This window comes from Galleria mellonella, unplaced genomic scaffold (assembly GCF_026898425.1).
Source record: "Galleria mellonella isolate WM207_F2 unplaced genomic scaffold, CSIRO_AGI_GalMel_v1 utg1267, whole genome shotgun sequence".
In the NCBI taxonomy this organism is placed as follows: domain Eukaryota; kingdom Metazoa; phylum Arthropoda; class Insecta; order Lepidoptera; family Pyralidae; genus Galleria; species Galleria mellonella.
The window spans coordinates 1404406-1417511 of NW_026441987.1; positions in this window are offsets into that span (position 1 = coordinate 1404406).

The window sequence follows — 13106 nt, forward strand, 5'->3', positions numbered from 1 at the left end:
GCAACTGACTTGCAACTGACGTACAACTGATCGACAAACGTCAATATTAAGAGATAATTATCTATAAATAAAATTAAATTAAAAATAAAACATCCGCATTAATACTTACACATTCTTACCGGTTTTACCCAATAATTACTTGGTCGTACATACCCCGCCTTTTAATATAGCGGTTATACGTATAGGAAAATGGCTGGAATACCTCAGAGCAATTTCGACGTTCCCCGGCGCGTGACCGGAATCTTGGGCTAACCAATAAAGCAATTACCAGACGAACTAATTGCATCAAACGGGTACCAGCCGTAATTGTGTTAGGAAAATCTTGTAGTTTACACTGTAAACTTCAAATATTTAATACTAACAATTTTTTACGTTTAACTTTACTAGGTGTTATTATACATAAGTTCATATCACTGGTTATTTGATTAAAATTATTTTGTTTAATTCCCATATTTTACCAGAGGAAGACTTTGTACAAAAGTCGTTTGCACCTCTTGTTTTTGTACCTCTGTCCCATTCGTGTTTCTACAGTGAAGCAGTTGTGTTTGCATGGCTGTGTTTCGGTTTGAAGGGTGGTGGCAGTGAATTTACAGGGTACAAAGGAATAACACCTAAGTCCTCAGGAATGACAACGCATGGGAGGTATCATAGACGAAACAGTATACTTTGTTATGTCCATGGTAATGCTCATGTCTATTGGTGACGGTTACCACTTTCCATCAGGTAGGCCGCCAGCTTGTTTACTATTCTAAGTTGTTAAAAATAAAAAATAGTATATGTATGATTGTTGGCAACACTCGAAGACTGACCACCACTATTACTACCAGAAATTACACAACCATCCATACTAGTCATCAATCTCCAATTACTATTTTGTTCACGCACGTTTTGCGATACGTGTTTCACATATAAACAAGCTATTTTCAGGCAAATTGTTAGATCGCTGCTTGGGGCCTAGTGCTAACCGTTCGGTATCCAAAATTTACTTTTTTATACTTGTTTATTTTTAAATGAACTATCCCGTATTATTTTTTAAAGTTATGTTTTATTTCGGTAAAGACATTTTTCTTCGTCGTTACTTTTTTTTTTTTTATATACATGTAGAATGGCAAACAACTAATGGCCTTTTTTTATACAACTGTTTTAGAACACAACAGGTGTTATTTTCACGGTTGAAACACAAATGGGACACAAAGGACCAAGCAATCGACTTTTGTACAAAGTCTCCCTCTGGTGACCAGCCCATTGTCACTTCAGCTTGCTTATCCTCAACATCGAAATAGTTCAGGTAAATTATCATAGTTTACTTAAATACTCGCCTTAATTTGTGTATTTTATAAAACATAAAAGGAAAAATACATATTTATTTTGGCTTCCAGCCATATCAGATAATCCTATTATATTTATATTATAAATACAGTATATTTGAATAATATGACAAAGTAATCGTTTGCCCTATTATTTGATTTTATTTCTTTTGCCCTTTTGCCCTACAGCTATAACTATCATAGTAATGTTGCTGATCTGTAATGAACTTTATTAATATAAATAATAGTACACTGAATTCTGTGGCGTCGCCCGCGTGAATCAGTACATGAAGTATCCTATCCTATCCTATGTGCTAAGCTTGTATAATACACATAGTTTTATACCTTCAAATAAAAAAAATTAAAAAAAAAAAATTGCGCCCAACACTTATATGTCGATCCCATATTAATATCATTATAAAATAAAAACTAAACAAGGTACCTACATTCTACCGTGAAGCAGTTGCGTTTGCATAGCTGTGTTTCCGTTTGAAGGATGGGATATGGGGTGAATTTACTGGATACAGAGGAATAACATCTGAGTCCTCAGGAATGGCAACGCATGGGGGTATCATGGGCGAAACAGTATACTCTGTTATATCCATGGTACTGCTCATGTCTATAGGCGACGATTACCACTTCCCATCAGGTGGGCCGTCAGCTTGTTTCCCATTCTAAGTTGTATAAAAAAAAGTAAAATGAATTATCAAAATCGGTTCATAGTTCGCAAAAATATTGCGTAATATAATACAAACGAATTGGGAAAACTCTTCCTTTTGAATAGCACTTACTATAAAGCAGTGTTTTTCAACATGCGGGTCGCAACTCCGAAAGTAGCAAAACTTACCTCAGTAAAAAAAACAATATTATAAAGATGATCGACGTCGGAGTTGGTCGTATGTTCACATATGTTGGTCGTATGTCACTATCAATTTAGCGACGTATTTAATGTAAAAATATGTATTTAATTCTATATTTATCCAAAACCTAATTATACAAATGCATAAGCACCCTACAACATCTTTGTAACACTATAAAATACATGAAAAAAAGCGAAGAGTCAAAGGTCGCGAAGTACTTTTTCATACTAGGGAGGGGAGGGTTCGTGTCATGAAAAAGGTTGAAAAACACTGCTATAATGTATAGATATTATATATGCCATTTTATTTTATATATATATATATATATATATATATATATATATATATCGTAATGATCATCATAACCACGAAGATTTCTAGCGGATACCGCGTAATGGCCGATTTGATAAGGTCTGTTACAATCAACGAGGCCGGTAGTCCCCAATACTAAGAATCCTTTCTCCCTAAGCTCGATGGTCAAGTACAGCGTAGTTCCAGAAATGCTTCCTTTCACAAAAACTCAGGTTATGGAATGAGCTCCCAGTCGACGGTTTTTCAAGAGACCACAGCATGGGATTGTTCAGAAAAAGAAGTAAAGAGGTTTTTACAGGATCGACAACACGCGCCTATTTTTTCTCTTTATATATATATATATATATATATATATATATATATATATATATATAAATTCACGCCATATTCCACTCTTCAAATCGAAACACAGCCATGCAAACAGAACTGCTTCACGGTAGAAACACGAATGGGACAGAGGTACCCAAGCAATCGACTTTTGTACAAAGTCTCCCTCTGGTAAATCTCCCTCTGATAAGACTCGCAATCGTTTACCATCAGGTGGGCCGTATGCTTGTTTGTCACCTCAGAGATATAAAAAAGACAAAATTGTATTATGCATATTATATCATAACAAACATGGTAATACTATCATCGTTATCATATTAACCATTACCTGTCCACCGCTGAACATAGACAATACATACATACATACATACATACCTATCTATATATTAGTATGTATTCAACCTACAAACTCCTTACGTAACCAACATCCAATATCAATTATTAACGCAATTTAAGGCGACGTGCTCCGTGAAATGGCGATATTGTTGGTTAAATTTAGTATTACTACTATTCGTATAAAGGTGGTGCCATCTATTATCAAACAATTTTAGGTCATTTTCATTGTAATCTGAAGTGGCTTACCACAATACGTGCACGTAGCAAGTGGCAAACATTTTTAATGATTATGTTTAAAAATAATAAAATTAATAATTATTACAATATTCCTATTAAGTAGTTTATTTTTGTCTTACCAGATGGAGTCTTGTTCCGATCAGCGTCGCTAGATTTGAAATATAAATTGTATAAGAAACATTCGCAAAATTTTGAAGCTATGTAATAGTTGGAAAAATTTTTAAAGAAAAATTAAATAGTTCTGAAGAAAGTGTGATAACTTTTTTTATTTTCATTTATTAATATATAAATTTAATTTTAGTATTGATTAAACCGTATAGCATATAAATTCAATAGAATATGTCATTAAAGATAGCAACATGAGGTGAAGAATCGAAAAGTAATCATCAATTTCTAACAAATTCAAATTCAAATCTTTATTCAAATAGATTGGTTTACAAGCACTTTTAAATCTTTTTTTTTTTAACTACTGCAGTGTTAAGAAAGTTATAGGCTGTTAAAAAGAGGCCACAAGAAACTCAACATTATATTAGTAACATTTATTAAGCCTATTCTCACATTGTGATACATATATGTGGTGCAAGCCTATTTTATCTATTAAGATATATTGTCACTTTCTTTCATATTGGGAATGTAGCATAAGTGAAAGAGACAAACATATCAATGACTCAAATACGTTTATGAGACGTTTGACATTTTTATAAATAAGAGCGTTATAAACAACGATTATCAATATTTATTAGGTGAGCTGTATTTTTTGTCTATTTTAATTTTTCAAAAAAGTCACTGCTCTATAAATAATTCTAACAGAGTATACACCGCTATCAATGCAATCAATTCAAATTTATTATTATTAATTCAAACTTTGATCGAACGACTTCGCCTTAACTGTAATATACAATCACATTATTACTATGACAGTCAATTGCGGTACAATTGCCAATATTGCATTGATAATATGATGTTATTTGGTGCGCCAATAACAGCTTTGTTGTTAACAGTTGCACAAGTGTTGTTTGCGGTGCTCTTTAAATGTGTTACAGTATCATACCTATTGTAATTATGTTAACTTATACCTCAACTCTAGCCACCTTATTCTTAAAAATATCAAACCTCTTTTTTTTTTGTCCATTTCTTTTACACTAATTTCTCTATATGAAACATGATAGTGACAAAACAATGTAATAGTTAAAATAGGTTTGTACGACATTTTAGTTTTTATGTATAAGGACGAAAGAGTTTACATGTAACGTTTAAAAATAAATCTATCAATAATTTATATTGAAATCCTATATTGATTCTTCACTGTCAATGACCTTAATGTCAAAAACTTTATTGACACAAAGGTCATAGACAGTGAAGTTGGTCACTAAAACGGGATCTCAAATGACGCTAGAATCGAGACTTGTGATTTCCGTAGATTATTCGTAATTCAAGATAATTTGAGATAAAATTTCTAAATTGGCGAGTGGTTGTATTTATTTTTCACCGATATAATAATAATTTATTATAATTTTTTACTTTATTGTCTTGTATTGTACAACTTTAAAAAAAAAACAGCATAGTAGCATACAACGTTGCGATTCCAAGTGTATTGACCACGATGGGCCAACTAACCTACTTTCATCCTCATCTATCATCCTTCAATGACACCCCGCGAGCGTATACCGATAGCGAAGGCGGGGTTAACATTCCATTTTCATCCATTAAAAAAAAATTGTCACGTACTCATATAGTGCAGTTTCAGAGAAGTTTCCTCCCGCGGACGCTCAGGCTGTGCTCCTGCTGAGGTTTTCCGTAAAAACTATAGCATGGGGTTCTTCGAATAGGTAACTTCAGGGTCGGCAACGAGTCCGTAATACCCCTAGCGGGGGGAAAGGGACTGTTAGTAATGGAGACTAAGAATCCCGTTGCAAGCAATATCTAGGCCCAATCAATCAATATCAATACCCAACTAGGTCGACCTCCTCGCGGTTCCCTCTGGAAACTATCATGGTTAATTCCTTATGAATTCATCACGATGGGCTAACTGGCTTGTTTTCATTCTCATCTAACACCCTTCACTGGTACTCCGCCAGCGTATCCCGTTACCATTCAATTTTCACCTATAAATCCGTATCCGCGTCCATAGACTACAGTGCCTGTTTACCATCAGAAGGATTGTATGCTTCTTTGCCATCTTCGCAGTATAAAAAAAATACATCTACTGACTTCGTGAAATCTCTAAATTCTTTCAGCATAAATTGTATGTAAATTACGGATCGACATTTATCCTCCATCCAAATATGTTTAAAGCTTATTTAAAGCTAAAAATAAACATGCATTTTCCTTTGGAAAATACTTCAAACGTGAACACATGTAAGTACGCCAATGAATAACGAGATGTTTAGTAGTCACAGTATATTCAAGGAGTATACTTTATTTGCTATATACAACATTTTGAGATAACACAAATAAAAATATATATACATAAATGTTGCTTATAAAAATTAAGTGTATGTACAAAAATAATTGTTGTAATTATGTTATTTTAATAATCATTTGTTTGTATGACTGTGTTTCAGTTTGAAAGGTGGGATATGGCGTGAATTTACAGTATACAGAGGAATAACCCCTGAGTCCTCAGGAATGGCAACGCATGGAGGGTATTATAGGCGAAACAGTATTCTCTGTTATGTCCATGGTACTGGTCATATGTATAGGCGATGGTTACCACTTTCCATCAGGTGGACCGTCAGCTTGTTTGCCAATAAAATTTAAGAAATATTAAAAGTATAAAAAAACACTATATAATCTAAGCGTGTACGTAGCCACAAAAATCAACCTCTCTTTTAAACCTTTTTAGTAGTCGCCTAAAATATACATATATAGTAGCGTTATCTATATCTCCCATATCTATGCCGCCCCGGATATCACGGTCCAAAATACCACTACGTCTGATTTCCACTGCGGACAGAAAAGCTTGGCGTTGATACAGCCGTATAAAGTAAACCGAGCATTTTATTGGGGTACCCTCGAGGCAATTCACTTCCGATCTTCATCGTACATTAACTTTTAATAGCCGATTCGGTCATTGCTTTCTGGCGTTGACTGTACATGTTTATTACTATACATCAAACCAACACAATAAGAAAACTCTCCTTTCTGAAATCAAGTCCATAAACAGCACCGTAGAATACACTATAATACCCATTACAATGTAATATATGGTTATAAGAAAATTTCTTTGCCATATTTCACCTTTTACGAGGCGACCTCGTACAGGCAAACGTAGTGTAGGACGACCTCCCACTAAATGGAGAGGATACCTTAAATGCATTGTAGAGAGATAGTGGATGCAGATGGCTTGGGATCATTCCTTACAGGTGTCAAACTACTTATATTTACAAGTGAACAATTAATGGCTGATATAATAATGATGATTTCAACTTGTAAACCGAAACACAGACATGCAATCACAACTGTTTGATGGCAGTAACACGAGTGGGACAAAGGTACCCATGCGACGAATTTCATACAAAGTCACCAAACGATAAAGCAACAAATGGCGTATTTAGCACAATGATAATCCGACAAAACCTTGACTCGTCGTAATACAAAACGTATTATCGTGGAGCATCCTACAATTTCACTACGATATGGACCGCTAAGAAAAGGGTTCGGGGACTTCCATGGGAAAGGGAGATAACGGATTCACGAGTTAAGCCACGGGATACTAGCTAGCAATTTATAATGTTAAGGAAACGTCACATGCAGCTTTTCTCTTGGTGTGTCGTATTAAACGTGATGATAAATAAAGTGTTATTTAAAAAAAAAACAAAATGTCCGTATAGGCCTAATTATAAAATAATGTTTTACTTTAAAGTAAAGATATTTTTTTTTATTCATAATAATAATTTTTCAGTACGGGTGCCATTTGAAACGTGACAAATAAGACAATTTTTTTTTAATAAAAAAAAAACGGCTATTATTTTCATAACACTTAATCTCATATTATATTTTTTTATAACAAAGTAATATATAATGTAATTGTATATATATATATATATATATATATATATATATATATATATATAAATGTATTGTAAATATATAATAAAATTACCAGAAGGAGACTTTATACAAAAGTCGATTGCTTGAGTACCTCTGTCCCATTTTTCCCACCGTGAAGCAGTCTTGTTTACATGGCTGTGTTTTGGTTTGAAGGGTGGGATATGGCGTGAATTTACAGGGTAGAGAGGAATAACACCTGAGTCCTCAGGAATGGCAATGCATGGAGGGTATCATGGGCGAAACTGTATACTCTGTTATATCTGTAGTACTGCTCATGTCTATAGGCAACAGTTACCACTTTCCATCAGGTGAGCCGTCAGCTTGTTTGCCATTCTAAGTCGTATAAAATAAAGACACCAATGCAGGAGTAAATTTTATCTACAGTAAAAATAATTACTAAAATTGGTTTAAAATATTACGTAACTGAAAAAAAAATTGCATTTAAATTGAGAACTCCTTTCTTTTAAAAGTCTCAAAACAACTTTGCATAATTTAATACTCTTTGTCAGCACAATAATTTATTAGCGGATAAAAGAAAGTACGGAAGTGAAACCGCTCAAAAACAAGTTCGTAATATGCGCGTTAAAAATGAAAAATATTTCTCTCTTTCATTATAAATTAATCGTAATTCGAATTTTTATTTAATTATTCGAATAATGAATGTGTTATCGATTGTAAAAATCAATCAACTGTCGAATATTGTTTTAAATTAATTTTTTTATTCAAATAAATCATTCGATTCCATAGCAGAATGTTTGACTGGGAGCATTTAGCGTAATATTGTTTCTCAGCTACGTTACCTCAATGGAAAACAAGCTTAACAAATTCAGATTGAAATTGAAGTATTTAACCGTACCTAAAACTAATAATTTACCCATGTTAGAATACATTATAATAACTGTAGTCTAGTATTACCTAATTCTTTAAAATTGTTCTATTTCATTTCATATATGTATAATTATTTAAAGTAACTGCTATGAATAATACCTTTAATATGCATGTACATTTAATATTGTATTATATTTAATGTAATATTATATCTCATAATGCAATATGTTGTATGACACTAGGTCTCATGTCGTATAGGGAGGTCAAAAATATGGCATGGGACATGAAAATAATTCATGCAACATCTTCCAGCCAGCTCTATCCCAGGCCATATCCTTGACCTCGCTATACGTATGTACATATGTATTTCCAAATCACAATAAGCACTCATTAATCTACATTAGGCTCGCAAAGTGATTACTTATATACAGCTTTAATAGATGAAGTATGTTTGAGTTAATAATACTAATTTACAACTTTGCAATACCATGTAGTAATTAAGTTGAGTCGGTTAACGACTTTTACTTGATTATATAGCTACATAATCAACCATAAGTTGTTACCCTCTTAAATGGGCTATCATTTAAGAGGATTTACACTGCAATACCACATATTAAATATTAATATCACGTATAAATTCTCCATCTCTCTCCCTCTCTCTGCCTTGCCTTATCCCATTGCGTTAAGTGCCGGCTCGCCTTCTCAGCCTTCACTAAGCCAGTTTTAGATCATTAAGTGTCCCATGATCATATCAGATGTTAAGTGTCCACTGCTGAAAGTAGGCCTCCCTCATAAAGGGGGGTTTTGTTAGTAGTTACGATACTTGGCAGGCGGGTTGGTAATGTTTTAAAAGGGACTATACTACCCATCCCTCGACCATTGATTGGTCATTATTAATTATGAACAATAAGGTATAAAGGGAATATTTATGGTCAAAACAAAGCCATAGACACAAATACGAAGATAAATAGACAGATAATTTATTTACATTGCTTACAGCATACAAATGACAACAGACAGAGATAGATAGATATATATACGCAAATAAAGAGATAAAAGGGTTCATATACAAAAGAAAGTAAAAAAGCATAAAATAAGTAATATATTTTTTCCTTTCATGCGTGTGCCACAGTAACATACAAATCTGCGTATTTTATTGAAATATGCCTTTCCGTAATGCCAAATAGCCATCGGGTATAAAAATGTACAGGGACTCTGCACATCTTAAAGCTTTGCTGGCAGAGAATGCATTGATTCCACTTCTTATATCGATGTTTTTTATCAATAAAGTTAAAATACTTAGGAATATTATAAATGTGAATAGGGGATTATTATTGATAATTATTATTTTTATTTTTTCTTAACGATTATTAATAATAATAATAAATTTTATTATTTCTTAATGACAAGGGTCGTTAATATGCTCAATTTAATAACTTATCAGTTATCATTATCCATGGTACTGCTCACATCTATAAACGACGGTTACTATTTCCTATCAGGTGGGTTTGTTTGCCATTCTAAGTTGCATAATTTTTTTTTGTGCCCGCCAAATTTGAAATCACCAATTCACGTCCTTCGAGGTCAGTAAATTCAGGTAGTTTACCAATTAATCCACAAAGCTGTTATCTATCTTCTAACAATTGTTTCTTACCTACGAGTCTGTATTCTTGAACGCCCAGTATTTCCCAACAGTACAAAATACACGAGGCATGAACAACTCCCTGGGGCTTAAAAAACAATCTCCTACCTTAGCTTGTTCCGCAATATCTTGGAATAATAGAAAAATGCAAAACTCTCTATTGTGTTTTTGTTTTTGAAACAAATTAACCTTTTGCTTTTTTTAAGTTCTATAGTTGCCAGAATTACATTACTGGAATTAGATTAAACAATGGTTCCCATGATATTTCAAAATTACACATTCATATTTTACAGAATACAAAACGTAAATATACCTAATTTAAAAATAGAAGTAAAACTCGCGGTACTGAATTTTAAAATTCGAATTTTAGAAATTTTACAGATTTTAAAGTTGCAGAAGTATATTATCAAAGTTTCTAATTTTTTTTTTTCATAAATAAGGACTTACACCTTTATTCATAAAAATTAAAATCTTCTACAAACCTATGTTAACTATTACACTGTTTTGTTACTTTCATTCAAACTGAGAATTTAACACAAAAGAAAGAGACAAAACAGTTCAAAAGCCATAATAGTTTTATTTGGTTTGTCATGTTTATGAATAAGTAGGTTAATATACCTATTTACTTATATTGTTACTTATGTTATAATGTATTTCCAGACACTGAAAACATAGATTTTGTCCTGTAAAATTACTACCGTCTATCTCTGTGTAAACCTTTACCGTGGATTTATAAGAGGCAACTAAATAACTTAAGGGTCAAGGCACGGGCAGCAGCTTAACCCTTCAAAACAAAATTAACCCTTCTTTGCATGATTTTTTTATTGATGAAATAAATCAAGATGATATAATTCATTTCAAAATTGAAGGAAAAATGGTTAAAAAATAAATTTGACAGCTATAGTTTTTTATTTTTTCTGCAATGGACATTAAAAAGGTATCCAGACACGATCAACTTAAAGTGAAATTGTTCTTTTTTATAATTTTTGGACATTCAATGTTATGACGGAAATTTCCACATTATGCAAAGAAGGGTTAAACTAAGTACATATCAATTTACTATATAGTATATACATATTTAAGATACGTCTTGTATTTTTCTATAATAAATCTTTGTTCTCAAATAAATATTGTTAATGAAAAACATTTTATAGTTCTTTTGTTTGATCTTTTATTACAGCACTATTAATTAAAACATACTACATACTAGTTGGATGTAATTATCTCGGAGTTAAACCTAGGATTATGTTCAGAATTCTAAGAAACTATTACACATAACTTGGGCGTTGCTAATTAAAACTGGGCTGAACTACAGCTCAATTTATTGTAATTATTACTTGGAAATATTGTAGTCTTACAAAATTGGATTTAGGCTAAAAAATGTATTGTTTAAAATGAAAGGTAGATGAAAGAATACAGAGTGAATACGAAATTATTGGCGTCCTCATGAGGAAGTTATTTACTGAATATTTCTACCAAAGAAAAATAAGAAATTTAAAAGAGTAATTTCCCTTGAGTTAATCTTAATTTTTTTATTTTTCCAATTGAACTATCAAATCTTATAATCATTAAACTAAATGTCTAACGTAGGTACTATATTTATTTATTTTAACATTTATTATATAAGTAAGTATATATTTATTGATATGTATTTATGTAATATTCTAATATATATTAATATTTAGTTTAACTGTTTATTTGTATTTTTTTTTATACAACTTAGAATGGCAAACAAGCTGACGGCCCACCTAATGGAAAGTGGTAACCGTCGCCTATAGACATGAGCAGTATCATGGACATAACAGAGTATACTGTTTCGCCCATGATATCCCCATGCGTTGTCATTCCTGAGAATTCAGGTGTTATTCCTCTGTACCCTGTAAACTCACGCCATATCCCACCCTTTAAACCAAAACACAGCCGTGCAAACACAACTGCTTGGGGGGGAAAGGGATTGTTAGTAATGGAGACTGAGAAGCCTATTGCTAACAATATACCCAACCAGGTCGACCTCCTCGCGGTTCCCCCTGGAAACTATCATGGTTAATTCCTGATGAATTCATCATGATGGGCTAACTGGCCTGTTTTCATTCTCATCTATCACCCTTCACTGGTGCTCCGCCAGCGTATCCCGTTAGCGCAGGTGGGGTTATCATTTCGTTATCACCGATCAAAAAAACACAACTCCTTGATCACGGTAGAAACACGAATGAGACAGAGATGCCCAAATAAACGACTTTTGTACAAAGTCTCCCTCGGGTAATCTAATATATAAAATTCTCGTGTGTGTAAAATTCTCACGGTGTTTGTTACCAAACTCCTCTGAAATGGCTTTACAGATATTTATGAAATTTTATGTGCATATTGGGTAGGTCTGAGAATCGACCAACATCTATTTTTCATACCCATGAATGATAAGGGTGACCCACACCAAAATATTTTTTTTTTACATTTTTTTTATTATTATTTTATTATAACTAAGCATTGAAAATACATACAACTTTAAATTCTCATTGTTGTACGATCAACCCCTGTATTTTAATTGCGATTTTTATATTTCGCAATAAGTGGTAAAACAACGTTTACGGGGTCAGCTAGTTTATTTATAATATCCTTAAATAAGGATTTTTTTAATAATTTTAATAAAATATTTTTGAAGTAAAAAATACCAAATTATAACGTTACAACATCATTAGTGATTGCTTAATTATGGTTTTTAAAAAAAAAAATATCCAAGATATCGGTTACACTATTGATCTATATCAATATATAAGACGCCCAATCTTGTCCGTTAGTACCAAACGACTTTAACCGTCTTGCAAAAAGAGATTTTCAATTTCATAGTCCAATAAATCACTAGTGTAACCCTCGATTTTCGCCATAGAATGGACCACCCCTTCCCTTCCCGTGGTTATCATAAGAGGCGACTAAGGAAACTTAATGGTCGAGGGATGGACAGCAGCGTCCTTACTAAATCATCACCAAAGGCTAATTGCGATTGCTAACCCGCCTGTCAAGCGTGGCAACTACTAGCTAAACCCCTCTTTGTGCCTATATTAAGCAGTGAACAATTAACGGCTGACATGATGATGATGATGAAATATTATAACGATCTAAAACAGGGTAAGTGAAGACTGACAAGGGCCCTTATGAGAAGGCTTACGTTCAGCATTGGACAGTTAAAAGCTTATATGATGATCATCG